This window comes from Coturnix japonica, chromosome Z, assembly GCF_054131305.1.
Source record: "Coturnix japonica strain WE chromosome Z, WE-NBRP24, whole genome shotgun sequence".
Lineage (NCBI taxonomy): Eukaryota > Metazoa > Chordata > Aves > Galliformes > Phasianidae > Coturnix > Coturnix japonica.
The window spans coordinates 18142351-18168566 of NC_140702.1; the positions used below are offsets into that span (position 1 = coordinate 18142351).

At 40.0% G+C, this 26216-nt stretch overlaps 1 long non-coding RNA gene across 1 annotated transcript in view; it reads right to left on the bottom strand.

Annotated features, from left to right (window-relative positions):
* Positions 1 to 2099, bottom strand: part of LOC116652554 (uncharacterized) — an 8119-nt gene extending 6020 nt beyond the window's left edge. The window contains exon 1 of the long non-coding RNA XR_004305702.2: positions 1628 to 2099. This is a non-coding gene — a long non-coding RNA (uncharacterized LOC116652554). The remainder of the gene's footprint in view (positions 1 to 1627) is intronic.
* Between the last annotated feature and the right edge of the window lie 24117 nt (positions 2100 to 26216).

Consider the following 26216-nt stretch of genomic DNA (forward strand, 5'->3'; position numbering starts at 1 on the left):
GGGAGGAGGGGAGGGGAGGGAAGGGGAGGGCAGGTGTGGGGAAGGGGTGGTGTGGGTAGTGTAAGGGTGGGGAGGGGAGGGGAGGGGAGGGGAGGGGAGGGGAGGGGAGGGGAGGGCAGGTGTGGGGAAGGGGTGGTGTGGGTAGTGTAAGGGTGGGGAGGGGAGGGGAGGGGAGGGGAAGGGAATGGGAGGTGTGGGGAGTGGAAGGGTGGGGAGGGGACAAAAGGGAGGGGAAGGGTGGGGCGGTGTGTAGTGGGGAGGAAAGGGGAGAGTAGGGGAGAGGTGGGGAGGGGGAGGGGAGGGGAGGGGAGGGGAGGGAAGGGGAGGGCAGGTGTGGGGAAGGGGAGGTGTGGGTAGTGTAAGGGTGAGGAGGGGAGGGGAGGGGAGGGGAGGGGAGAAGAGGGGAGGGGAGGGGAGGGCTTGGGAGGGGAGGGGTGGGGTGGGCTTGGGAGGGGAGGGCAGGGGAGGGCAGGGGAGGGGAGGGCAGGGGAGGGGTTGTGAGGGGAGGGGAGGGGTATGGAGGGGTGGGGTTGGCAGGGGCTGGGAGGGGTGTGGAGGGGTGTGGAGGGGAGGCGAAGGGAGGCGGAGGGGAGGGGAGGGGAGGGGAGGGAGGGGAGGGGAGGGGAGGGGAGGGGAGGGGAGAAGAGGGGAGGGGAGGGGAGGGCTTGGGAGGGGAGGGGAGGGGAGGGGTTGTGAGGGGAGGGGAGGGGTGGGGAGGGGAGGGGTATGGAGGGGTGGGGTTGGGAGGGGTTGGGAGGGGTGTGAAGGGGTGTGGAGGGGAGGCGAAGGGAGGCGGAGGCGAGGGGAGGCGAGGGGAGAGGATGGGAGGGGATGGGAGGGGATGGGAGGGGTGGGGAGGGGTGTGGACGGGAGGGGAAAGGGAAGGGAGAGGGAAGGGAAAGGGAAAGGGAAGGGAAAGGGAAGGGAAAGGGAAGGGAAGGGAAAGGGAAGGGAAAGGGAAGGGAATGGGAAGGGAAAAGGAAGCCATTCAGTGGGACCCAGAGACTCTGGAGAAGTGGGCCCATGAAAACCTAATGTAGTTCAATAAGGTGAAGTGCAAAGTGCTGCACTTGGGCTGGGGTAATCCCAGGTGTTTATAAAGACAAGGAGTAAAATCCCTGGAGAGCAGCTCTTTGGAGAAGGACTTTGAGGTCTTGGTGGATGAGAAGCTGGATGTGAGCCAGCAGTGTGCACCTGCAGCCTGGTAGGTCCAGTGTTCTGGGCTGCATTGGAAGAGGAGTGGCCAGCAGGAAGAGGGAGGTGATTGTCACCCTCTATTCAGCTGTTGTGAGGCCTTATCTGCATTACTGGAATGATCATCCAGAATGAGATGATCAGAGGGCTGGAGCACCTCTTCTATGAATAAAGGTTGAGGGAACTGTGCTTGTGTAGCTTGGAGAAGAGAAGGCTCCGGGAAGATCTCAGTGTGATCTTCCAGTACTTGAAAGGGGCAAATAAACAGGGGAGGGAACAGCTGTTTACAGAGGTGGGTAGTGATAGGACAAGGGGGAATGGTTTTAAACTGAGACAGGGGAGGATTAGGTTAGATATTAGGAGGAAGTTTTTCACTCAGAGGGTGGTGACGCACTGGAACAGGTTGCCCAAGGAGGTTGTGGATGCCCCGTACCTGGAGACAGTCAAGACCCGGCTGGATGTGGCTCTTGGCAGACTGGTCTGATGGATGGTGACCTGGCACATAGCAGGGGTGCTGAAACTAGATGATCTTTGTGGTCCTTTTCAACCCAGGCCATTCTGTGATTCTCCGATTCTACAATTCTGTGATTCTCTTCCATTACCCGGTGATGCTGTAGCTCCATCCCAGTGAGGTACAGCCATGGGAGAAGCAAGCCGTGAAATATGGCTCACCAGGCCCTGCTTCCCTGCTAAGAACTCTCCCAGTTGCTGTGATGTCACAAAGCCTTCATGGTCACACAGCCACTGGTGCTGCTGCCGCTGCTCAGTTGCTGCACATATGAATATATGTATAAGAACATATATTCATACAACTACATATGTGACATTCAGAGCAATTGTAGCAAAGTGATTTCTGAGAGCCAGGCTTAAGGAAAATGTTTTGCCTTATGTGTTCCATATTTTTTCCAAGCCCCAAAATACCCTTCTTACTGAGGTTTTTAATTTGCAGATTGTGACAGAAAGATGGAAAATGATGAGTGGTATATTTGCAGACCTGTTCTTACAAAAATCCATTCTAATTTAGTCAAATTATTATAATAATAGAATAATCTCAATATGGACTTTTGTTTAGGAACATGCTGCTATTATGTCTGGATATTTCATTCTGTATTAAACATGGAGATCCAAACTTGCTGATTGTTCTGGCTATACACAAAGTCTCCCCCCAGTCCCTTTCTACTTCCATTTTACCTTGTTTGTGGTAAATTCAGCAGTTTCAGAAGTTTCAATTTCTTTATCAAGCAACAGTTGTAGTCTTTTCTTATTTACCCCCCTTTGATTGCAAAACACAATTCATTTTCATGGATCAAGACCTCTATATTATTCAGTTAATATTAATATTTTTATGTATTTAAAAACACTCATTGCTGAAGGTGATATATCTCATGACAAATGTGATACCTCTTGAGAAGTACAGTAGCCACAAAAATGCCAGGAGGATTAACTAGACCAGACACATTGTGAACCATAAGAGCGGTCCTCTTGATATGAGATGCACTTAGAGCCTGTGGACTGTTGTACTGTATATGTGCCATGCATTCCCTCCAATAGCCTCTTGTGGCTGGAAAAGAGACTGAAAAGCAGTCAGGATGTTACTATTTTCCTTACTGCTCGTTTTCCACTCTATATGGAAATTGGATCTACTGGATTGAACTGGAAGATTGTCAGCTAGAAAAAAGAAACCTATATTCCAAAGTAGCTTGGGTTGCACAGACAAAAGTTACTGGAAAATCTTTCCAGTGTTTATAAAGTAAGTCTACTGCAAACTGATGGGAAAGAGCTTTCAAAGACGTTTCCTCTTATTTCCAAATTCTTTTTATTTTAGGAGCAACTACCCCGCTCCTGGAAACAAAGAGTTATATGTTCAGTGAGATGCGGAATGTATGGTCCTAGACTTTGCAAAAATGGCACGGAAGTCCTTCAAATAGCCTTTCTTTCACTGTTCTTCTGCTAACATTAGTCCAATACTTCCCATGATCAGAGGGAGGCAATCATCATAGAAGGTCATTAGTGGCCTGCTGACATACATTTACCTTCATAAGAAAATACTTTCATTAATGATCCATGCTTGGATTAAAGTTGGGCAGATGCCACCTATATCTTTGGCTTCATAAAATAATACAGCAACTTTCACAAAATAAATAAATAAATAAATAAATAAATAAATCATTCACTGAGTTTTGTTTGTTTGTTTGTTTTAATTAACATCTAAGCTAGCATATTTATAGCGTTCCATAAATAAAAAGACTGTGAAATAAAAATATACACAATACTTGAAAGTAAGTCAGGCCAGTGGTTTGGTGGCAATCTTAGAAGCAGGTAGTGGATATATTGTACTGATGTTTATTTATGTTTGACACCCTTAGTCTGGATGTAGGCTAGAAAATACATCATTTCTTCAGAGCTTGGTTTCATCTGATATTCAGACATGAGGTTTACTGAGGTAACTGTCCCGAAGTCAACCATGGTAAACACTGGGATGAGATTCTACATAATTTTAAATGTTTCCGTTACTACTTCATTCCAATATTCAGAGATGAAGTAAACTGGGCATAGATAATTGCCACAAAAAATACAACTTTTTCACACACACACAAACACACAAACACACTTTTCTAATAAATATTTACAGCAAAATGGAAAGCTCATGTTCACATCTGACACATGTTTTTGATTGTGACCTCTGACTGAAGCAGAGGCACAACAGTCACTCTTGCTGCAGGTCAGTTGTGTCTAGCTGGTGGATAAGAGTTTCTGGAAATTTTCTACTAATTTGAGATTTCCTATGAGTGTCATTTACTTCCTAAAAGTGTAAAATTTCTCCCAGTGTGTGCTCACCAAGAACAAGCATTTCATTCTTATTCCACCTGATCTCTCAAGCAACATTCGTAAAGTTTTGTATTAACCCAACTCACAAGGGATTTGCCCTATTACAGCAGAGCATTACCAAAGCAGAGTATGCTAGGAAGAATAAAATTTCACGTGGGTTAAAATCAAGCTTTAATAAAAGATACAGAGTTCCATCTCACACGTTACTATGGCCCTATATTTATTCTGCCAAAATCATTCAGCAAACAAAACAAAATCAGGTTACCCAGTAATTCCATTGAAGAGAACAAATTAAATTAATATGGCTGAAGGTTTGAGTGTGATCTGGTACTTTTTCTGTTGAAAATTTAGAAGGCAATACCAAGGAACCAGCCCAGTGGTTTCTGCCATTATTTTCCCTGGAATAGGGTGAGCAGCGTGCTGGGTAAGGACCAAATTATGTGCTGCCACAGCTCAGAAGCCTGGCTGCTTTCAGGCTGCCCCAGCAGAGATGCTCGTGCTTCTGCCTCTTCAAAAGGCCTCCTTTGCAAGCAGACAGGGCCACCTTTGATCTCAGCAGGGGGTCTGCTGTTGACTGCTACTGGGAAGCGGTTTCAAATCATCAGGTCAAACAGACCTTTTGAAGATAGAGCCATTTATTCAGCAGCTAGAACAGCAACCACAGTCAATCAGAAGAGCATAAATTTTATGTCTGGTGTTGACCATTAAAACAGGGCTTTACTGTTTGTGGTCTCAAGCTGACTCTCTAACACCATTGGACTAGGGCAATGATAAATGTGTATTCATTGCAGTTGTATAATTTGGTCATTGAATGATGTATACAGCTCAGCAGCTTGATGGCAGGTCTGTCCTGGCACCATTGTGTCAGTCAGTAGTGAGAGACAGAGGTGGTGGGGTGGTGGTGACAGCCATGACAGATCTGCCTGAGTAGGAGCAACCAACATTTCCACTGGTATTTACAGCTCTGACAGCAGGGTGGCTCTGGGGATAACACATGCACTCATCCACTGCAAACGTATCAGGAAAAAGGTGATGATATCCATATCCCGCACTCAAATTCTGCTAATTAAGCTACCGTGTTTCAGTGAGGGCTTTCTACTGCACTGAGTATTTCCATAACTGGGGTGTTAGTATATCTGTTCCAAAATCCTAGAGTCAAATGACCCCCACAATTACTTTGTCATACAACTGCATCATGAGGATTTATCCCTTACTGTCCTGGATCTATAAACCATTCACATGGTTTATAGAAAGAAGTGACATGTTAAATTATTGTCTAGAAACTTTGGTTTTAATTCTTGGCAAAAAAACAACAACAAAAAGCAAGGTTTAAGTTTGCATCTCTTGAAGGCAGTCACAAACACTTGTAAAGTCCAAAAACAAGTTGGCCTCTAGGCGTGCAATATTTACTAACAAAATAAGGCATTAAGACTTTTGTTCTTCTTTCTTATATTCTTTTTTTTTTTTTTTTTTTTCCATGACTAAAAGCCAGATGTACGAGTCTGAGGAAGGTTCTGCTGTCTTTTCTACATTGCCATAGGGCAAAAGCATTCAGTCTTTAAGCAGATTACATCCCATGGAAAGATACTTTTGCATGCTAGCCTTTCTGTTAATGCACAGGAATATTACAAAAACTGTTATATGAGTAGTGGAAAAAAGAATGAAAGTTAAAAACTTCCTATTCAGATTGTATGTTTTTATTACAACCAGGGAAAAAAAAAAAAAAAGGAGTGCTCAGAGGAAATTAGGATTCTCTGCAGGTAGTATTAGTTTTGGACAGTAGAAAGCACATGCTTGTGTAATTAGAGACTATGTTTCTACACTCTTTGAATCCTTTAATAAAATTACATTTGGCAAGTGCAGAGCACTAACTCCTAAACACACATATATCCTTTTGGTGGCTTTTCCAAGATGATGTTTCAGAGTTCTCTTTTGCCTTGCACTGCCTGGAACTCCAGATCCATCAGCAGAGTTTATGGAAATTCAGAAAAAGCATGTTCTTATGGTCCTTAACATGAATGTAAGAAAATCTGCTGTTCTTGCAGTAAATACAATGTCCACAGATTTATTAGGAATGCTCTCATTCCTGGAAGCATCAGCTATCCCCATAACTTTCTGCTGCCAAGGTTTTTAACTGTATTCTGCATTCAAGCACATGTTACAGAACAGAAAGCCATGTCTGCACTCTGGCTACTAGAATAAGTTCTTCATTTGTTACCGGATCATATCATTTTACACTTTGCCTTGCAGAAAGAACAATCTAGGAAGCTGTTGAGCATTTTGCTTCCCATGCCTGTTGTTAATGACTAAGCTTTGCAATGGCAAAGGGCTTGCTTTAAAGTTTGCACTGAAATCATATCTAAACTAATGGTAAAATCAGCAATAAATCATCAGGCAAAGGAGAAAACAGGAAGAAGGATGATAAGAAAAATAAATTTTCTTTGTTGCCTCTCTCTGTGGACTGCAGGTATTTTTAGAAAGGATGAGAGCAGAACTGTGCACATGCTACTGGAGTATATAGCATGTACTTCAGGGAGGAGCTGTGTGGCAGTTGTGGAGACAGATGAGTAAGGGAAATGTTGGGTTCCTTAAATCATGCATTGTACTGGAGAGCCAAAGCTGAGTACAATATTGAAATTTCCCAAAACTGTTTTGGTGTTTCAGTTGTGATATGAGTGAGATACCTTAAGCTATGTTACTACTTGCAAGATAAGTAACAACTTTCCCAAGCAGTACAGTAGGCAGGTAGAGAGGCTAGAATAAAATTCAGGACTCTTATTTCCACTTGAATGGCTTTTCCTTAGGTCAGACTGAGCTCCAAATTCCTTTTGGGTTTACTGGAGTTTTGCTATATCAGGTATCCTGAAATACTTGTGGTTCATTTGGGAAACACTGCTACTGGCCATTAGATGTAGGACAAAAATTGCTGCCCCAGTGACATTAGAAAAAGAAGAAAAGTCAGGAAAGCTCTTTGTTTTTCATGTAGTTACTCACTTTGTAGCTGACCTCCCTATATCAAGTTTTCAGTGTTAAAACATCTGCATTTAAGGCCAAGCATCTTCCAGAAATGGCATTTGATCTGCAGTAGTGAGATCACAGTTTGTGGAGCATTCTACCTAGGTCTCAGTGCTCTCAGACTTTCCTCAGACACGTAGAAATGTGCTGTCCAGTGGAAGGAAAGGGACCTTCACTGCTAGCAATATGCATTAAAATCTGGTTTGTCCCCAGCAGTACCAAGTAGAGATCTCTTACCTGTAGCCAAAGCAGCATAACCCACTCAACATCTTCATCTCTAAATTTGTGATAAATTGATTTAATAGATGAACTCTATGTATATAAAAAATAGATAAAGAGTTGGCTGGATGGCTGCATTCATAGTGTCATGGTCAACTGTTCAACATCCATGTGGGAATCACTGATGAGTGAAACCTCAGGGGTCCATACTGGGGCCAGTATTGAGTTGTTCTTTTTTTTTCTCACTGACAATGTAGACAGGACAACAAGTTTGCTGAAGACACTAAGGCGCGGTGCAATTAAGACGCTGGATGTCATCCAAAGGGATGTGGACATACTGAAGAAGTGAGCTCACACAGGATTCATAAAGTTAAACAAGGCCAAGTGCAAGGTCCTGCACCTGGATCAGGGCAGTCCCAAGCACAAATGCAGGCTGGTGGAGAATTTATTGAGAGAAGCCTTGAAGAGAAGGACTTGCAAGTTCTGGTGGGTGAAAAGCTCAACTTTAGCCCGCCATGTGTGCTTGAGCCTGGAAGGCCAAACTTACCCTGGGCTACATCAAAAGTGGTGTGGCCAACAATACGGGGGAAGTGATTGTCCCTCCTCTGTCCTTGTGAGGCCTCATCTGGAGTACTGCATCCAGACTTGGGGGGCACAGAACAAGAAAGACTTAAAACCACTGGGGCAGATCCAGAGGAGGCTACAAGGATGGTCAGAGGACTGGAGAACCTCTCCTGTGAAGAAAGGCTGAGGGAGCTGGACTTGTTCAGCCTGGACAGGACTGTGAGGAGATCTCATTGCAGCATAAAAAGAGCTTATAAACAGCAGGAAGACTGACTTTTTTACACCTGATAGTGATAGGAAAAAAAGGAATGGTTTAAACAAAAAGAGGGGAGATTTATATTAGCTGTTAGGAGGAAATTCTTTACTCATAGATTGGTGAGGGACTGGCACAGTTGCCCAGAGAAACTGTGAATGCCCCATACCTGGAGGCGCTCAAGGCTAAGTTGGATGGATCACTGTGCATCCTGTTCATGGGTGGGTGGCAGCCAGAACATGGCAGGGAATTGAAAATGGATGGGCTTTAGGATCCTTTGCAACTCAAATCATTCTATGATTCTATGATTCTGTTATCCATAAGTGAAGCAAGCATTTTCATAGTTTCGGCGAAGTGGCATCGCATGCTTAATGCAAGCCCAATTGAAGCAGACAGGGGACTACTTACACTCCTCACAGCACTCTCTGATGAAAAAAAAATATATATATATAATAGTACTCTTTTTTTTTTCTGTTTTCTGCCTATAGCAGAATCAATAGCAGAGTAAGGTGATAGCTTCTTGAACAGGTAGAGAGGATCAAAAAAACAGTGGGAAGATGCTTAAATATAGCCAGGAAGATAGAGGTATATTCTCAAAATGGCTTTATCCCAGAATTCAGTATTTCTACCAAATCAACCAATTAGATGATCCCTCTGTTACAGTCTAAATTTTTTTACTGAAGAAATACAATTATGCTTTTTCTTCAAAAACAAAATACACCCCCACCCCCCAAAATATAAAGAAGTTCACTAATTGCTTGAAATGTGTGAATGGAAGAGAAGGTAGCCTCTCTGTTACACAATAGCCCAGTGATTAGAACCCTCACTCAACACATGGGAGATCCAGATTCAATTAATTTCTCAGCCTTCAAGTTTTACAACGAATATATCTCTTAAGAGTAGCTGAACTGTCAAATTAGAGGTAATCTGAAGTAAGAGAGAACAATGTGCTCATCAGGCTATGCTAGAGTGCTTCCACTGGCCATTGAGCAATGAATGACTGAGCCAGAGAGAAACAGCAAAAAGGGTCAGTTACCTACACAAGAGGCTGAGGCTTCTGTCTGACAGCACATGTCAGCCTTGCCCAGTTCTGTGATAATTTATATTACTTTTTCAAGAGGCATGTTGTTTCTCATTGCGCATCTGTCTGATGAGTAGTAATGATGTCACACAAAGGACTCTTTCAACTCGTGCAGATTTTGTGGGTTAATAATTGTCACACATTCAGGCAAAACTCATTTTTTTGTGCCTATGGTATCCAAGGAATTTTTATAAAAGTCATTCCTTAACTAACTATAAGAAATGCAATGTTCAGAAGTGGCACTGGAAAAGGTGTTTTGTCTGTAGTGAATTACTGAATTCCATATTTTCTCTTCTTTCTGTTATTAGTTTTAGTACAATAACTTTACTGCATCTAAGTAGCATCTGAGGAATTAATAGACATGTACAATGTGTGGTTGTTAAACTATATATAAGAATATGGAGTGAGTGGGAGATTAGACCATATAAAATTACCATGTCACAATAATTTTAATAATTTTAATAGCAGTTCAGAGTCTGGTTGGAGGCCTGTAACCAACAGTATTCCCCAGGGCTCAGTGCTGGGTCCAATCTTGTTCAGCATCTTCATCAGTGACCTGGATGAAGGGATAGAGTCTACCCTCAGCAAGTTTGCTGATGATACAAAGCTGGGAGGACTGGTTGACACATCTGAAGTCTGTCCCACCATTTAACAAGACCAGGACAGACTTCAGAGTTGAGCAGAAAGGAACTTGATGAGCAGGTGTAGAGTCTTGCACCTGGGGAGGAATAACCACATGCATCAGTACAAGCTAGAGGATCACCTACTAGAGATGAGCTCAGCAGCAAAGGACTTGGATCTCCTGGTGGATAACAGGAGCCAGCAGTGTGCCCTTGTGCCCAAGAAGGCCAATGGTATCTACTGTGCATCAAAAAGAGCATGGCCAGAAGGTTGAGGGAGGTTCTCCTTCCCAACTACTCTGCCCTGGTGAGGCCACATTTAGACTACTGTGTTGAATTCTGGGCTTCCTGATTCAATAAGGACAGGAATATCCTAGATGGAGACCAGCAGAAGGCCACAGAGATGATTGAGGGCCTGGAGTATCTCCTGTATGAGGAAAGGATTAGTAACAAGGGTCTGTTCAGCCTGGGGAAAAGAAGATGGAGAGGGGATCTGATAAACATTTATAACTGGAGGGAGATGGGAGGCAAATGGATTATTACAGTTTCTTCTTGGTGGTGTGTAGCAATTGGTCAAGAAGTAATGGCATAAAACTTGAACATAGGAAGTTCCATACTAACAGGTGGAAGAACTTCTTTATGATTAGTGTGATGAAGTACTGGAACAGGTAGTCCAGAGAGGTTAAGGAGTCTCCTCTGGAGATATTCAAGATCTCTCTGGACACCTACTGGTGTAACCTACTGTAGGTTACCTGCTTTAACAGGGGGGTTCACAGAATCACAGAATCATCAAGGTTGGAAAAGCTAGAAGATCATCTAGTCCAACCATAAATGAACTCAATGTTCTCTTGAGGTCCATCCAACCCCTGTAATTCTGTGATTCTGTGATTTTTCTTTTTTGTTTTATTCACTGAGATTTGTATCCTGAAGCAATATTGATCAAGTTATAGAAGGACCAATAGTAGGAGATTTTGTGAGCTCCCAGAACACTTAGTGATGAAAACTGAAGGAAAATAAATAAATAAATATTATTTTTTTTTTTAAATTACAAATTAGTGCACTGTTAACTAACTAAATTTATTGTGACATTCCAAATGTAGCCTAACTTTAATTCTTCAGTCAACAACACTACATGGAATCTATCATCGATTTCTTTTTAAGATGGTCATTAAATAGGATTTTAAAAGAAAAGCAAGCAATGTTTTTTAAAGATGAGGTGCAGTATATTTGAATCTCCTAAGTTTTTCAGCCATTCACCAACATTTCTAAGTACTTATGTTACAACAGTATTAGGAAGAAAGTAAATGCATGCAAAAATAGTACAGGTTCTAACTTCAATATGGAGAGGGAGAGGGGAAAATATTAATTTTTCCAGTTAATGTTTCATTAATCATAACATTATTAATTATTGTTGACTAATTCTCTCATTCCCTCTTGTATCTAAAGGTCTTCCACTTCTGCATGAAGATTATAATATATATATATTTATAATTTTGAAAATTACTTCTTTTTCATTTCAAAATTATGAGTTATGGAACTATTGCACTTATTTATTTTAAAAGATCATTTATTTATTCAAATTTTTTTAAAATGATAGGGGACAAAAATTCACCTTAATAATTTTGTTCTCAATTACTGAAATAATCTAGTGCTCTTCATTATTTTATGGAATGTCCTGAATGCACTGTATTGTTTGAATTTCTTTGTGCAGCACCAAAACCAGCAGATAAACCTCCTGTTCTGTGGTAGGAATAGTGTATACACTCCTGTGAAGTCTCCTCAATTCTGTCCTCCAAACGTATTCTGTAACATATAAGAGAAGAACTTAGTGAAGGTTACTTTCCTCTGAACTATTAACTATGCATTAGTAGTTAGAAAATAAAGCTGAACCCTTGGGGCAAAGCATGAACCTTGGGAACATGGTCCTCTCAGTAATATCTGACTCTATCTGCTGACTGTTTTCCCTTCTCCTTAGGTGCTTATCCCCTCCTGAAACTTCTGGCTCTAAGGTCTTCCAGCTACTCAGCTGCAAAATGGTAAGAAAGAGGGAAGTTCACAAATAAATCATTGACAGTTCTCTACCAGATGTTCTAATCCTGTGAGAATATGATCTCTTCTGTGTCTTAAACAAAGTTCAACTTTGTATGAGAGACTTCACTTCTTAGTGTGGTCAATAATTTTTTTCAAAAATTCTCTGCAAGAATGAGTAGTGAAGTCAAATATCTTTGAGTCAACCAGATCATCCTGTAGTTAATTCATTACTAATTCATAAGGTGATGCTCTGGATTTGCTGCTGTAGTAGAAGAACCATTTTACCTTGGGAACAGAAGCTGTCAAAAAGTCTTTGAGGAAAGTGGAAAGAGAAGTTTTAGAGCTATTGATTTTGAAGTAATTTCAAAAAAATTAAAAAATCTTTGGAAGCTGTAGTATGAGATCTCTGTTGTGCAAAACACTGAAATATTCAATTTAGTACTTCATGAGGTGGCTGGGACTATACATTTCAACCTTGCTGCTTTTAATTCAAAAACTACAGGTCTGGGGTTTGTTGTCTGGTATGATGATTGTATGAAGATATGCCTTCCATACATGGTTGATCACAGAACTTTCCTTTTATTATTACTGTTTGGAAATCTCACATAATTCAGTTTCCTATCTGCTTATGGCTTTACAATTGGTACATCTGTATGGATGGTTATACAAAGAGACTCAGACTCCTATACACAGGATGCAGATCCAGTCTGGAAGCTTTACAGTTGTTAGCATGACCAACCAGCTCCAGAAGAGCAAAGTGTTTGCCAAGTTGTACATGTTCAGGAGGATCTGGGTCACATTCATAAGGTGTTCTCCATATGCAATTCAGCTGCCATGTTATCTCATCCTCCAGGAATTTGTCCCTGACATTTTTGCTGATGGATGGTAATTGTGTTTAGCCTCACCCATACAAATAACTTTTCTGAGAGACAGGAAGACAGCTCTTTCAAAATTGTCAGGGATGACTATCAAACGTGCTAAGTATGGATTTCATAAGGCTTGAGAAGACACTTATTCTGAGTCAAAAACTTTAAACTTAAATTAAGGTTTGATGTTAGGAAGAAATTCTTTATTTATGGCAGGGAGGCAATGACTCAGGCTGCCCAGAAGGATTGGTTGGATGGGTCCCTGAGCAGCCTGATCTGGTGAGCAGCGACCCTGCCTATGGCAAGGGGGTTGGAATTACATGATCTTTAAGATCTCCTCCAATGTAATTTATTCTATGTTTCTACGATTTTATGATTTTAATACTTTTACTACAAAATCAAGTAAGATGATAAGCAGTCCATTATATGGAAGCAAATTAAAAGAGAAAGAAGTTATTTTTGCTGAAAGTAGAAACCAAGTAGACACTGGGCTAGAATTTAATCTACCCAAATTCTATTTATTTAAAAGCAGGCCAGCTTTCTGCCTCCTCCAATTGTAACATTCTCTGCACTCATATCCTGTTTCTTTGACCTTTATTACACAATTTGTGAGCACAGTCCAGTCCCATTGTCATCAGCATTAAAATGTATTCCAACTGCAGCAGAGCCAGGATTTTCATGCCAGTGCTTTGCTGTGCATTAAGACAGAAAATGTACTCCTGCTGGGACTTGGTCAGCAAGTCAGCTGGACACCCAGGTACTGCTTGCTGGTGATATGTAAAGTATAACACCCAGGTGTGCAGCAATGGTTTTTGTCTCCTCTTCACGGATTACACAACTCTCTGAAAGTCAATAAGAGCCAAGTTCTGAGCTATGGGCTAGGCAACACTGACCAATAACCACAATTATAGTTTCCAAACTCTGTTCCTCATTTTTAAATCACAGTGATTCCTGTTAGGTGATACCACACGTGCCTGAACAAGTCAGCAGAGAGTAATCTCTGGGCAGCACATTCAGAACAGCCCACCTTTTTGCAACATTTGCAGAGCATCCAAACAAACTCAATAAGACTAGGGGTTCTTACCCATTTGATACGTGCTTTTTTAGTGGGCTCTAGGGTTGGATTTTTCAAAACACAAGCATGCATTCCCTGTGGCACTTGGTGCTGTAGCTCATCAAGGGCACATAGGATGCAAGCCATGAAGGTAACACAGCTTGCTAGCCAGGCAGTAGATATCATTGTGACTTATAGGAAGGCTGGATAGTCCCCGAAGCAAACACTAAATGGTACTGGAATCCCAAAGCTGCCACCAAGGCCACCCACCATGAGCACATTTGTCTGCAGCACAGCCCCCCTGCTCTGGTGGCAGCTGTGGCCTGCGCGCCTCTGGGACAGACATGGCGAGCAGGCCGTACCATGACAGCTTTGTGCAGGCACTCTTCTGATGGAGGTGCGGTGCATCCCACCCTGATCATCATACTTAGCATCCCCACCATTGCAAGCCTGAGAGGCTCCAACAGTGTGGGAATTGAGCGTTTCCAAAAATACAGCACAAAGATCTAAGAAACTGCCTGTGAAGGCAGCATTCCAGGCCTAGATACTTGGGGCAGGCTCCAAAACATCGTAGGGAGAGAAGGGTGTGGAGTTGCCCTGGCCACCTGTCCCTGGAGGAGATCAAGACACATGATGATGGCTTACACCAGCTGTTGTTTTCCCTCTCTGCTCCTGGCTGAATATCCTCATGCCTGGACTTTGCTAACCTCAGACTGCCGCTGTTGTGCCACTGCCCTCATTATTTCTTACCCTTCGCCATCTCACAGAAAAATCGTGTTCTTATTAGGCTCTGAATTCCTCCAAGTATTACTTCCCTGACATAAATATTTCTCCTTCACTCCCTTGCTCCCATTACTTTGAGTCTTTGCAGACATTAAAGGCTGGCAATAGAAGGGCAGAGAGGCGGAGGTGGGGGAGTGAAGGAGAATATAAAGAAGATCACACAGGTTTTCTGTTTCTTATCCCTCAATTTATACATTTTGGAATATGTCCCTTTTCAGAACCAGTTTACTTAACTTTTCTGACTGCTAGAGTATTACAGCTGTATTCACCCCAATTTTCTTTTATTTTTATTTTTTTGTTGTTTTTGTTGTTGTTGTTTTGTGTGTATGTGTACGTGTGCATGAATCGCAACAAAATTTTTACAAATATCACAGGAAAGGGAAGCTAGAAATGAACTTGCAGTCAGAATTTGTTTAAAATACAGCAGCTGCTCTCACTGCTGGTGCACTCAAAGCAAAGCTTTGCGTAAGCTCTTTGATATTGTACGAAGGTAATCCAACTACTTTGATGCAGCTTTATGGTGATCAGGCTCTTAGATACCATTATTAAAATGACCTAAGCTTTTTAACATTTCAGAGAGTTGTGGTCAGAGCCCCACATTCGGCTTTGGGTTACTGCAGGTGCTTAGATACTATAGTGAAGGAGTCCAGGATTCCGATGCCTTTGTGACAGTGCAGATTCTCTCATGATGTGCTGAAATAGACCACTTTCTTTTCTTCTGAAGAATTCTGACAGACTGTTGACCTGGTACAAATTATTTAGCCCCACTACAGTACAGTGATGCAAACCTCCTCTTACCAAACTCTGATACCCAGTTGAAAAGGTCTAGGATTTCTGTAATCGCCTGCTGACAAGCAAATACTTGAAAGCATTTGTTATTTTTCATGCTTGATAAATATATTCTCGTAATACATGACAGATGTCAATACTCTGCAGTACTATTTTTAAAGGACTGATTAAAAATTGCTTTCATTTAAAAACATGTTGAACATGAAAACGGTCCATCTAAAACAGGAGTCAGTAGTCATCATCCATTGATTGTGTCTATTTACAAATCACGTCAGTCAGATGAGGCAGAAGAAAAGCATAAGCCTTGCTGCACAGCTCTGCTGTGGCACGGGAGGTAAAGTGCACACTAAGACCAATTTTTTTTCTAAATCTTATTGAAAACTGATACCATTTATATACAATTTTATTCTTCTTTTTTTCTTTTTTTTTCTTTTTTTTTTCTTTTTAATTAAAAGCATGCTTATAGCCTAAGCAATGGTCTTCAGATTTCCCACACTGTGAAGTTATGTTCTCTCCATGATTTCCATGAGTTAAAAGTCAGTAGCTCCTTTGCTAGTTTGAAGAGCTGGTGCTTCCATGGTTAGCAGCAAGTATAAGCAGGGAAAAAAAAGCATAAGGAAATGTAGCAAAAGCATACTGCTTTAGTTCAGGTATATAAAAGTTAAGGTAGCTGAATTTCAGGCACACTTTATGTGAACAAGTGTGTGCCTTGTTCACATGCATGGTTATGTCAGTTAAATAGGCTTGCTGTTTGAGGTATGTTCTAAGGATTGAGCTGGCTTCCACAATTCAAGTCAAAAACTAATTGCCATTGGCTTAATTGGACTTAGTACCTTTAAGATAAATGCATTACAAATTAACCTTTGCTAATAAAACAACATTTGGAAGATGAGACTGAGTTTCAAATAGTCCATTTAAGCTTTTTTAAACCCAACTCATGTGTGGGTGTTTACAGCTCAGTTACATATATAAATCTAGCTCTTGCATGTGTTTTCATCTTCTGGAAATTCACCTTTTTACCTTTCTTTTTTCATATGATACTTTCATACTCTGAAAATCATTTAGGGGATATTTAAGGTTTTGAAGTTGTAAGTTGTGGATTTTGCCTTGCACTTGACACTGCTGCTCTACAAATAAAGATGTTCTTACTTCACAGTGACTCTTATTTCAGAAAAGGAAAAAAAAGGGGGGGGGGGGGGAGGTTAAGGGGGTGTAAAGACCAGAAAACATCCTCCAACTCATTTCCTGACAAGCAAGAATGATAATCATAATTATCTAGTTGTTGGGGTTTTTTTGTTCTCTGTGTTTTGGTTTTTCTTTGTTGCTTTTTTTTGTTTGTTTGTTTTTGTTTTTTGTTTTGTTTTGGTTTTTTTCTGTTGTTTGTTTGGGTTTTTTGTCTTTTTCAGGAAAGGAAGGAAGAGATCCCTTTTCAGTCTCCTTTTTGGACACAATATCTTGGTATTCTTATTTCCAGGGAGCACATGCCTGCCTTGAGTGAGCCACAGCTTTTCACAGATTCCCTATCTTATCAGTGTTAACACTTTCTGTCGAACCTAATATCAAAACATTTTTTCTGCTTACAGTTTTAGTTTCCTCCACATTACCTTGGACATTCAGCTATTGTTCAGCTGTTCAGCTATTGCATGTGCTATGGCTGTCCATGTTTTACTAGCTCCTCCTAGAATGGCAAAAATATTTTTTTATAAAAACTCAGTGATAAACTTTAAGTCCATGGCTGCCCATTTAGCAGCTGTGATGTTAGCCAGAATTAGGGAAATGGTAACAGAAAGAACGGAAATTACAGAACTAACTTACAGAAGAAAATGATTGTTTTACCCAGCTAGTGTTCAAAATGTATTTCTTTAGTTTCCCTTGCAATGTGTTTAGAGCAAGATTATTCAGAAGCAAAAATAGAAATAAATAGGACTGGTATCAGAAAGAAAAAAACTGAGGGTGTGCTGAGATATTACCTGGACTATGTAATTTCTCAGAAGTTTGTCAGATTTTCTATTTCATTTTAAACCTAACATGTATAACAGATACAATCACCTAGAAATTTATTAAAATGCATAGAGACATTCAACTATCTCTGCTTCTGCCAACAAAATTGCAAAGCCATAGAATTGTAGGTGGGTCTACTATCTTTATACATTTCTAGAGTACAGAAATGCTCACTGATATATACCCTGACAAGTTACACATTTCTTCTATCTGTCTATAATCCCATTATTCTATCAATCAACTATTTTTTCTTTCCCTTTTTATTTTTTTTCCCCCTGTCCCCTCATTTACGAAAGTGATTATATTGTGAGCAGGAAAAACAGGGAACTTTGAAAGTTTGTAAGAAACTAGAATAAACTGCATCTGAAAATCTGGGAAAGTCAGGAGAACGTGCAACATATTTTCCCTTGATAAAATTGAGAAAAGCACAAAAGTACTCTTGAGACATATGTGTTTCCTTCTGCTGAGTGACAGCCTTAAGGACAGTACATGTGAGAGAAGTTTTAGAGGTAAAAACATTTTTTCTTTTAACTGAATAGCAGAGAATCAGGGGTGTTTGAAGCACATGTAAATTGGCAGTACAGTCTATGTCCTTCTGTGTTGTTTTCTCGTTTCCATCTCCTTCCTATGCATGCATGGGTGCATTTTTGCCTTTTGTCTAAATCTCTCTGTGGAGCCCTGAACCAGCCTCCAGAGCAGAATGAGGGGTATAAGACACAGAGGTATGAGAAATCAAAATAAACACTACAATCTCTATGAAAATATCTCCCAGAAATCTAAGGATATTTTATATGTGTTAATTGTCTTCCCTGCAGGTGCCCTCAAAACACCTATTTAGCATCAATCACTTATACTGACAGTACTGCATATATGAGAATTGCATACTTGCAAATCTGGGTTTTCATCACAGCAATGGTTTTCAGAGCTAATTAATATCTCTGCAGAACAAGACACTGAAATATACACTGCCGTGGTTGCGTACCATTTATATGAGAAAGACGATTAAAGAAAAAAAAAATAAAAGCAAACAAACATGCTCAGAAAAAAAAAAGAGAGAGAGAGAGAGAGAGAAAGAAAAAGAAAATAATAACAATATAGAGAAAATCAACAGTTTGATTTGTGATCCACACCATGTGGACCATAGCCTCCAGCTATGACTTCTGTTACCACAGATTTTGGTGAGTGCCCACTTAGTGGAAAGGAACAACTGTGATTCTGACAGGCAATGAGACAGAAGAAAGACTATCAAGGGGGATTCTGGGTGAATGAAAAGAAGGGGACATAGATCCTAAGGGAGAGCAACAGGTGCTGAAACCTGACAGAAGCTTGGAGAACTGCAGAGCTCAGGCTGCTAGACTGGCCAGAAAACCTTGTGAGAAGTAACGCAGAGGATAATGTTATATTTTCTCAAATTCCTGGTAGGAAGTTGTGTTGAAAATTGAAGTTTAGATTTATTTAAATATTTGTGAACTTGGCACAATCAGATGGAAGGAATAAAAAGACGTTAAGCATGTAATTAGTGGCTCAAGATCTTGGAAAGGATAACAGCAAAAGCACTTTCACTGGAAAGAGATCAATTCAGCATAAAGATAGATAGAGAGAACAAATTAGAAGACTGGATGGGATGGTGAAGGTGCCTGTTTTAGGAAAGCAGACAAGAGATTTCCAAAAGAGCAACAGAGGTGTACTAAGAAAAACGGGGTCAGGGAGGTAGAAGATGGTAGAAGGGGTAGAAGATGGATTCAGTACTGTTGGAAAAGCAGGTGGGAAAATTGAGGCACATGCATAAAAGCCTTCAGCCAAAGCTGGATATACTGGATTAAGGATTTATTGTTATTCAATTCTTATTGGCAATAATTCTTTGATATTTGTTTATTAGAAGGACTTTGTTGAATTGAAAATTGGCATTCTGACTCGATAAAGATATAGTAGCAGAGCAGATGCCATGAACATAATTTCATTTTTGAGTGCAAATGATCACTTGCTAATAAACACTTCCAAATGTGAGTGCAGCACTATGAGCTTCAGTAACTCTAGTCAGAGCAATTTGTACAAAAATATTCCTAAAATGACTCAAAGGTCTTTTGGAAGTTAATTTTATAAATCTGCCCCTTTGCCCTCGCATCTGGAACTGCACACCATTTTCTGCTGTTACCTCATCGACATAGCACTGCTTAAAGAGGAATGGGAAATCTTTGTCCAGAGAAAATAAATGAAAATTTTATATAGATTTAAATAATTATAGTATGATAAGTTGTGCTGGTAGTTCTAGAAATTACATTTGCCATTTCCAAAGCCTCTTTAGGAATCTTAGCTGGCTCTTTTCCACCTTCTAGCCTCAAAGCAAAAAGATTAAAGCAAATGGTTCAGAAAGAAACAGAAAAAGGTTTTGAGGTACTAACCAAATCCAGGCTACAAAAGGTCTCAGAGCAGCTTTATCTGCTGGTGGGTATTACTCAGTTCAGTAGTCACATGATTCACACATTGGTTCATGGTTGTTGGTTGTTTTTTTTTCTTCCAGAAATAGAATCAATAGAGAACAGACAAACCCACAGTTGCCAGTTTGTATAGTCTTGTGGTTTTTCTTGAGGGCTCCAGGCTTGCACAGGTCTACCAGATAATGAAGACAAACTATTTTGGTTCCTGTATGCCCATATGCTGCTCTACTGGGTTCTAGTTATCAAATAAGAGCACAGAAAAATAAATGGTGGTTGAAACTGTCTAGCTGAAGTCTATATCAGGAAAAAAAAAAAAAAAAAAAAAAGAAGAAAAAAAAAAAAGAAAGAAAAAGAAAAAAAAGAAAAATGAAAGGAAAAAGAAAAATTGTTATTTAAAAGTCACCTTTACAATTTCAGCAATAACCTATTAGCTACATATTTCATTAATCACTTCTAATTTATGTTAAAAGCCTTTCAACATAAAGTCAATATGTCTGAACCTTTATAAAAGCATGTCATACCACAGTATTAGTTGTATGTATACTGTGTTGCACCATGCACAAGACTGTACCCCTTCTTGGATGCAGACTTCATAAGGAGAATGCTTGAGCTTTTCAGCAATTTGCTCCAAAGTTGAATGATGACTAATTTTGTTCTCTTAAATATGTATAGCACTTCCACTAAGTGAAATATAATGTATGTGTAAGTAGCATTCAAAAAAGTTGATATATTAACATTTAGATATGAGAGATGTATTCTTTAGGCAGTAAAATTAAAATCAACATTAGAAGAAAAAAAAAGGGAGAAGGAGGAGGAGGAGGAGGAGGAGAAGGAGAAGGAGAAGGAGAAGGAGAAGGAGAAGGAGAAGGAGAAGGAGAAGGAGAAGGAGAAGGAGAAGGAGAAGGAGAAGGAGAAGGAGAAGGAGAAGGAGGAGAAGGAGAAGGAGAAGGAGAAGGAGAAGGAGAAGGAGAAGGAGAAGGAGAAGGAGAAGGAGAAGGAGAAGGAGAAGGAGAAGGAGAAGGAGAAGGAGAAGGAGAAGGAGAAGGAGAAGGAGAAGGAGAAGGAGAAGGAGAAGGGGGGGATGGAAAGGAAAAAGAAAGGAAAAGAACGAAAAGAAAGGAAAAGCAAAGCAAAGCAAAGTGAAGAAAAGAGAAAAGAAGAAAAAAGAAAAAAGGAGAGGGCAGAAAAGAAAAAAGGAAGGGGAAGGGAAAAGAAAAGGAAAAATATATATACTGGAAAAATAAAAAGGAAAGATTCTCAAAAGCAAAGAGATTTGGTAATATTACCAATTCAGATACGATAGAAATGTTTCTAAGCCCTGACTTCTATAACTAATATGGACATACATCCCAGGTTGTTCTAATGCACTTTGAAAAATGCAGAAAAACTACCTGTGTTATTCAGAAACAGAAAATACAACATTCTATATATTTTATCAGACAAAAATGTTAAATAACTTTTTTTCTGAATATCTTTAGTACATGGCAATACAAGTAAGGATGGAGTACAGAGCTCATGGGAAAGACATGAAAATCACTGTTTCTAAAGAATCTGTTCGTAGTAATTCTGTAGCCTTCTGTGACTGTTTATTGTCTCTGTAAGATTGAAATATGCTTTTGCCTTCATATACTTGTAGCTTTCCAGCTGCATTCATTTGTGAGCAGGTACTGGAGGAACAGCATGCAAAACACTGTTTTCAGACATGATATGCTGTCTTCTAGCTCTAGTTGCAATTGCCTTCATACAACCAAACTGATTCCTTGTAAACCTTGCATGAATTTTTACAAGACTGATCCAGCATAGTATTAAAATATTATATATATATATATATAAACAAAGAAGGAAAAGGATGCTGTTATGATTAAATATTGTAAATACCTCAAATGCAATATTTTCCATGTTCTACTATTATACAGACAGCCGTCCAGTGAGCTATATATCCCTTCCTTTTCAGAGCCCAGTTCTGCAAGTTGCTGAGCATGAAAGCACGTGCTAATTTCAGTAAAATCCAAAAGATTCCTTATTAGTTCCCAGCAGTAGTCTTAAGGAGACTGACTTAAACAGTGATTGGAATCCTCAAAAAAAGCTAAGTATGTATCTCCTGCTTAACTGATTTTAATAAGAGGTAGACTGGACCACAGATCTTCAGTTGCTGAAACCTTAGCACAACACCATTAGAGTACTGCAAAAGCTGATGTTCAAAGGTGAAAGCCTGTAAAATAAGAACTGTTCAGATTCTTTTCTCAGAGTTGAGATTTTCCATGTTCTCCATGTCCTTGAAGACTGATGAGGGGCTGGAATATTGACAGCTTGCAGTGTTTTCCGCTCACAGTTTGGTGAAAGAAGAAAATAACAGAGATCATCTATACAGAGCTTCATCGTAGGGGTGAGGTTTTGCCATTTTGCTTTCTTTATTCTTTTGTGGAGGTTCATTTGCTTAAGTGTATGTGTTGTTGCTGTTGTTTTTTGTTTGTTTTCTTAACCTTGGGCAAAACCACACCTCTTCCCCAAACTGCTAATTCAGAAACAGTCTTCAGTTGGTCACCTGCATGAATTCAGTCTGAGTACTGAGAGAGAATATTCAACTTTATATTACATCAACTACCTTTGTGAAAAAATGCGTAGGTGAGAGCATCAAGGAGTTTGAGCAGTGCTGAGATGCCGCTTTCAGTTTTCAGACAGAATGGTTGTGATTTCCTGTTCTATACCAGTGCCAAACTCCAGATCTTCATTTCAATTCTGTATTTTAAAGTCAACATTTCAAAATGTTCCACACAGCAGAAATCTTCTTTAATAAATACAGCTGCAACATGCCATTCTATCACTAGCTTCTGTAGGGAAAAAAAAAAAAAGGAAAAAAAAAATAAAAAGCTTTTCCCTAAAACATACTGTCCCATCACATTAGCTAAAATGCAGTGATATCTTTTAATTCACTGTTACTGAAATAAATCTGTTGATCGGCAGACTCTCTTTGCACCCCTCTCATCTTGCTTTGTATATAATTGATTTGTGATCACTGAAAGCGAGATCAGAGCTTGCTAATATGTACTGTAACTCACAGGTTCACTGGGAAGTATTTATTTCTTAATCATGTATCTCTTAGATTAATTGTTTGGGATGATCAAAGGCTCAGCAGGTGGTGGAGATGATTTAGAAACCACAAAATTGGTGTTATCTTTCTGATTGACATCCTATTAGTACAGCATATATTTCCTGTTTGTCAGGAATGTAAAATCTGAACATTTGATAATAATATCTGTAATATTTTGGAAAAGAAAACCATTGGCTGGCTGCATTTTAACAAGATGTAAAATCTTTTGATTTCCTTCTGTCAGGTTTGAAACAGAAGCTGAGCGCATGTAGCCCAACCTTTCTTGAGAAAAACTAGCAACAAGGCACCTGCTGCTGCTTTTTCCAGCTTGCCTTGAGCTGCTGTCCCTCTCATAGCTTTGTCCTTGCAAAACAATCAAGCCTGAAAGAATTTTTAAAAGTGCAAGGCAGTCAGCAGAATAACATGCAAACAGAAGGCAGTCAATTTAAGAGAACACTGATATAGGAATAAGCAAAGCCTCTCCTGAAAGTCTCCTCCCCTCACCTGCCTCAGACCAAGGCTCTCTCACTGTTTTTTGGTTAGGATTTTCCAGATTACACCCTTTTTTATGGTAAAAGAATCTTCAGCCTGGGGAGACACTTTAAGCACAGCACCAGGGGCTGAGGTTACTCTCTGCTCCAATGCATGCGAATTCCGGAATTCTTTTCCTTTGTTTCCCCAAAACACATCTAGCTCATGCCATGGTTTTTTTGTTTGTTCGTTTTGTTGGGTTTCTGTTGTTTTTGCTTCCCCCCCCCCCCCCCTTGTTTCATCTCCTGGTTAGTCTGACAAAATAGTATATTAATTTATTTACTACTTCTAATAGAAAAGCAGGAGGTAAATTTGTGGGATAAAAATTGCCAGAAATGAAAGGAGAAACAAAAGAAAGATGGTAGCTGAGAAAGCAAAACTGGAAACTAGTAGCATCTGATGGTTCTCAGCCTCTCACTTTTAGTCAGCTGCAACTCTGGGGAGAGGCCTTACCGTAAGAACAGCAATCACCTCTTTCTTTCAGTAAGCAAACTGCCTTAAACTTAGAAATATCCTTTCTTGCTATTTGAAACTGAATGATCCACCCCATCCTCATGATCACAATTAATACCATCTGAACAGGAAAAAGGTTACATTTCTCACATGTTCCTCACCTCTTATATCACTGAGAGGGCAGTGGGCATGAAACAGACTCCCAGGTCAGTGGGTGCACCCCCAAGCTGCTGGAGTCCAAGGACAGCTCCCTCAGACAAAGGATTTGGATTTTGAGTGGTCCTATGTGGAGCCCAGAGTTGGACTTGGTGATCCTTGTGGGTCCATTCAAACACAGACATTCTGTAATTCTTTCATTTTATGATCCCACTATGCTACATTCATGTTCTTTATCTTCCACCAGCTTCATTCCCCAGGTAAAAATAGTAGCTCTCCAGGGATGGTACTCTAACCTATCTTGTACCATGCTTGTTGAATTATCAACAGCTGAAAGGAGCTGAGGTATGCAGGAAGGTGTCCCCCACTGACTGGTGTCCCCCACTGACTGGGTGTTTCTAAGGACAGCTGTTGGGAAAAAGTAAAAAAAAAGGCATCAACACTGAAAAACGAGAGTATTACTTTTTGGACAAATGATAGCTTCTATGTAAAACCATCTTAAAACAAATGTTAACTCCCTTATGGATTATTACAGCTGGTACCTGGGATCCCAGATTAACTTAGATTAAACATCATTCTGTTTTTATCCAGGTTTAATAAAAGGTGCTAGGAAATAACACCATCCAAAATGTATGCAATTATTACTGTAGGTGAATTTTAATTAGATTTTTTTTCTTAATGAGTTGGAAGATTTAGTCCTCCCCTTTCCAAATTAAATGTACCTGGATTTATTTACATTATATCAGTTGCAAGAAGCTTAACACTAATTTCTCTACAGTAATTCAGCCTTTAAAAACAAAGACAAAAATCAAATCAAAACAACAAAAAAAGAACATTTACAGTAACAAACACATAAACTCCATTGCATGCTAATATGAATGTTAGAAACACTATGTTTGTGATTTTGAGTGTTATTTTGTTCTGGACATTGTGATTTCACTTGTTGCTTGCTGAAAACTGAGTAAGTGCATAAACACCAGGCCAGTCATCACTTCAGCTCATTTAAGCACACAGTATATGTGCACAATTGAGGCTGCACTGTGCTGTTCCCAAAGTGGTTCCTGACAGCTTTGCCAGGTGCAGAGGATGTGAGGTGTGCTGTTTCAAACTTGCTCAGAGTGTTTTGTACAAAAAAATGGTTGCAGCCACTACAGGGCCATTCCTTACCATTTCTGTTGATTCTTAGAATTCCTGACCCAGCATCTTACTGAAGAAAAACAGAGAAGCAGGAGAAGATATTGAAATCAACATATGATAACTCATGTTTATGTTTATGAAACAAGCCAGTTAAAAAATTTAAAAATAACTAAATGCAACTCTTCAGTCTTTCATTCAAGCATCCTGAAAGTTAGTCACATTTGCTGATTTTTTGTAATGTTTATGAGTTGAATATTTAGTGGAAAGCTTCAAATGAATAAGTCTGTTTCTGTCCCTGTTTCTGTGAGCTTTCAAAACTCTTATGGATCTAGTAGAAACATCTCAAATCATCAGAAAGCTTTGAAGCTTATCAAGAAATTTAATCCTGTTATAGCTCCAGTGCCTTCCTTTGTGCAAATATTACGTTTAAATTCCAGCATGAATTATTAAACCTTCTTCTAATGGTTGTGATTAATCTTCTACCCTCTAATCACTTTCTAGCCATACATTCTCACTACAGATTTAATTTTAAGAACAGTACCTTTTGGCATCCTACCCCATCACTAAAATCCACATGCCCAGTAACCTCACAGCTTCATGATCTTTGTGTAGATGTAAAGTTTTGTATTCCTAATGATAGTGTTTTTTCTCTGCATTGTGCTCTGTGCTTCAGCAGGATCAGCTCTTTACTCTAGATGCAAGCAGGAGTACTGAAATCAGCTGTGTAGAGGACCTGCTAGTTGGTGGCAGTGGTTGAAATGCAGTGTAGGGACTGTCAAGCTTGTCAAAATGAGGATGGTAGACTGTTTCATTAGTATTTTCCCTCACAATCCAGAACTAACTGAACTTCTCTATGATTTCTTATTGCACTTCACTCCCATTTCACTTTGCCTAGAATTAGGCAGAAAGGGTGAATTGCGCTACTGCTCTCTCACTGTATTATTTGGCTGAACAGATCTCATGACTCTTCTCTAATGGGTCTAATGTCTGACAGTGTTCCCTCTCATTGTACTCCCAGTCTTATTTCACAGATTAAATGGCTCATTCATCACAAGATGCAGAAAACTAAAGATTTCTGCAGTGTGTAGGCACATTTGGAGCCCCGTGTCAA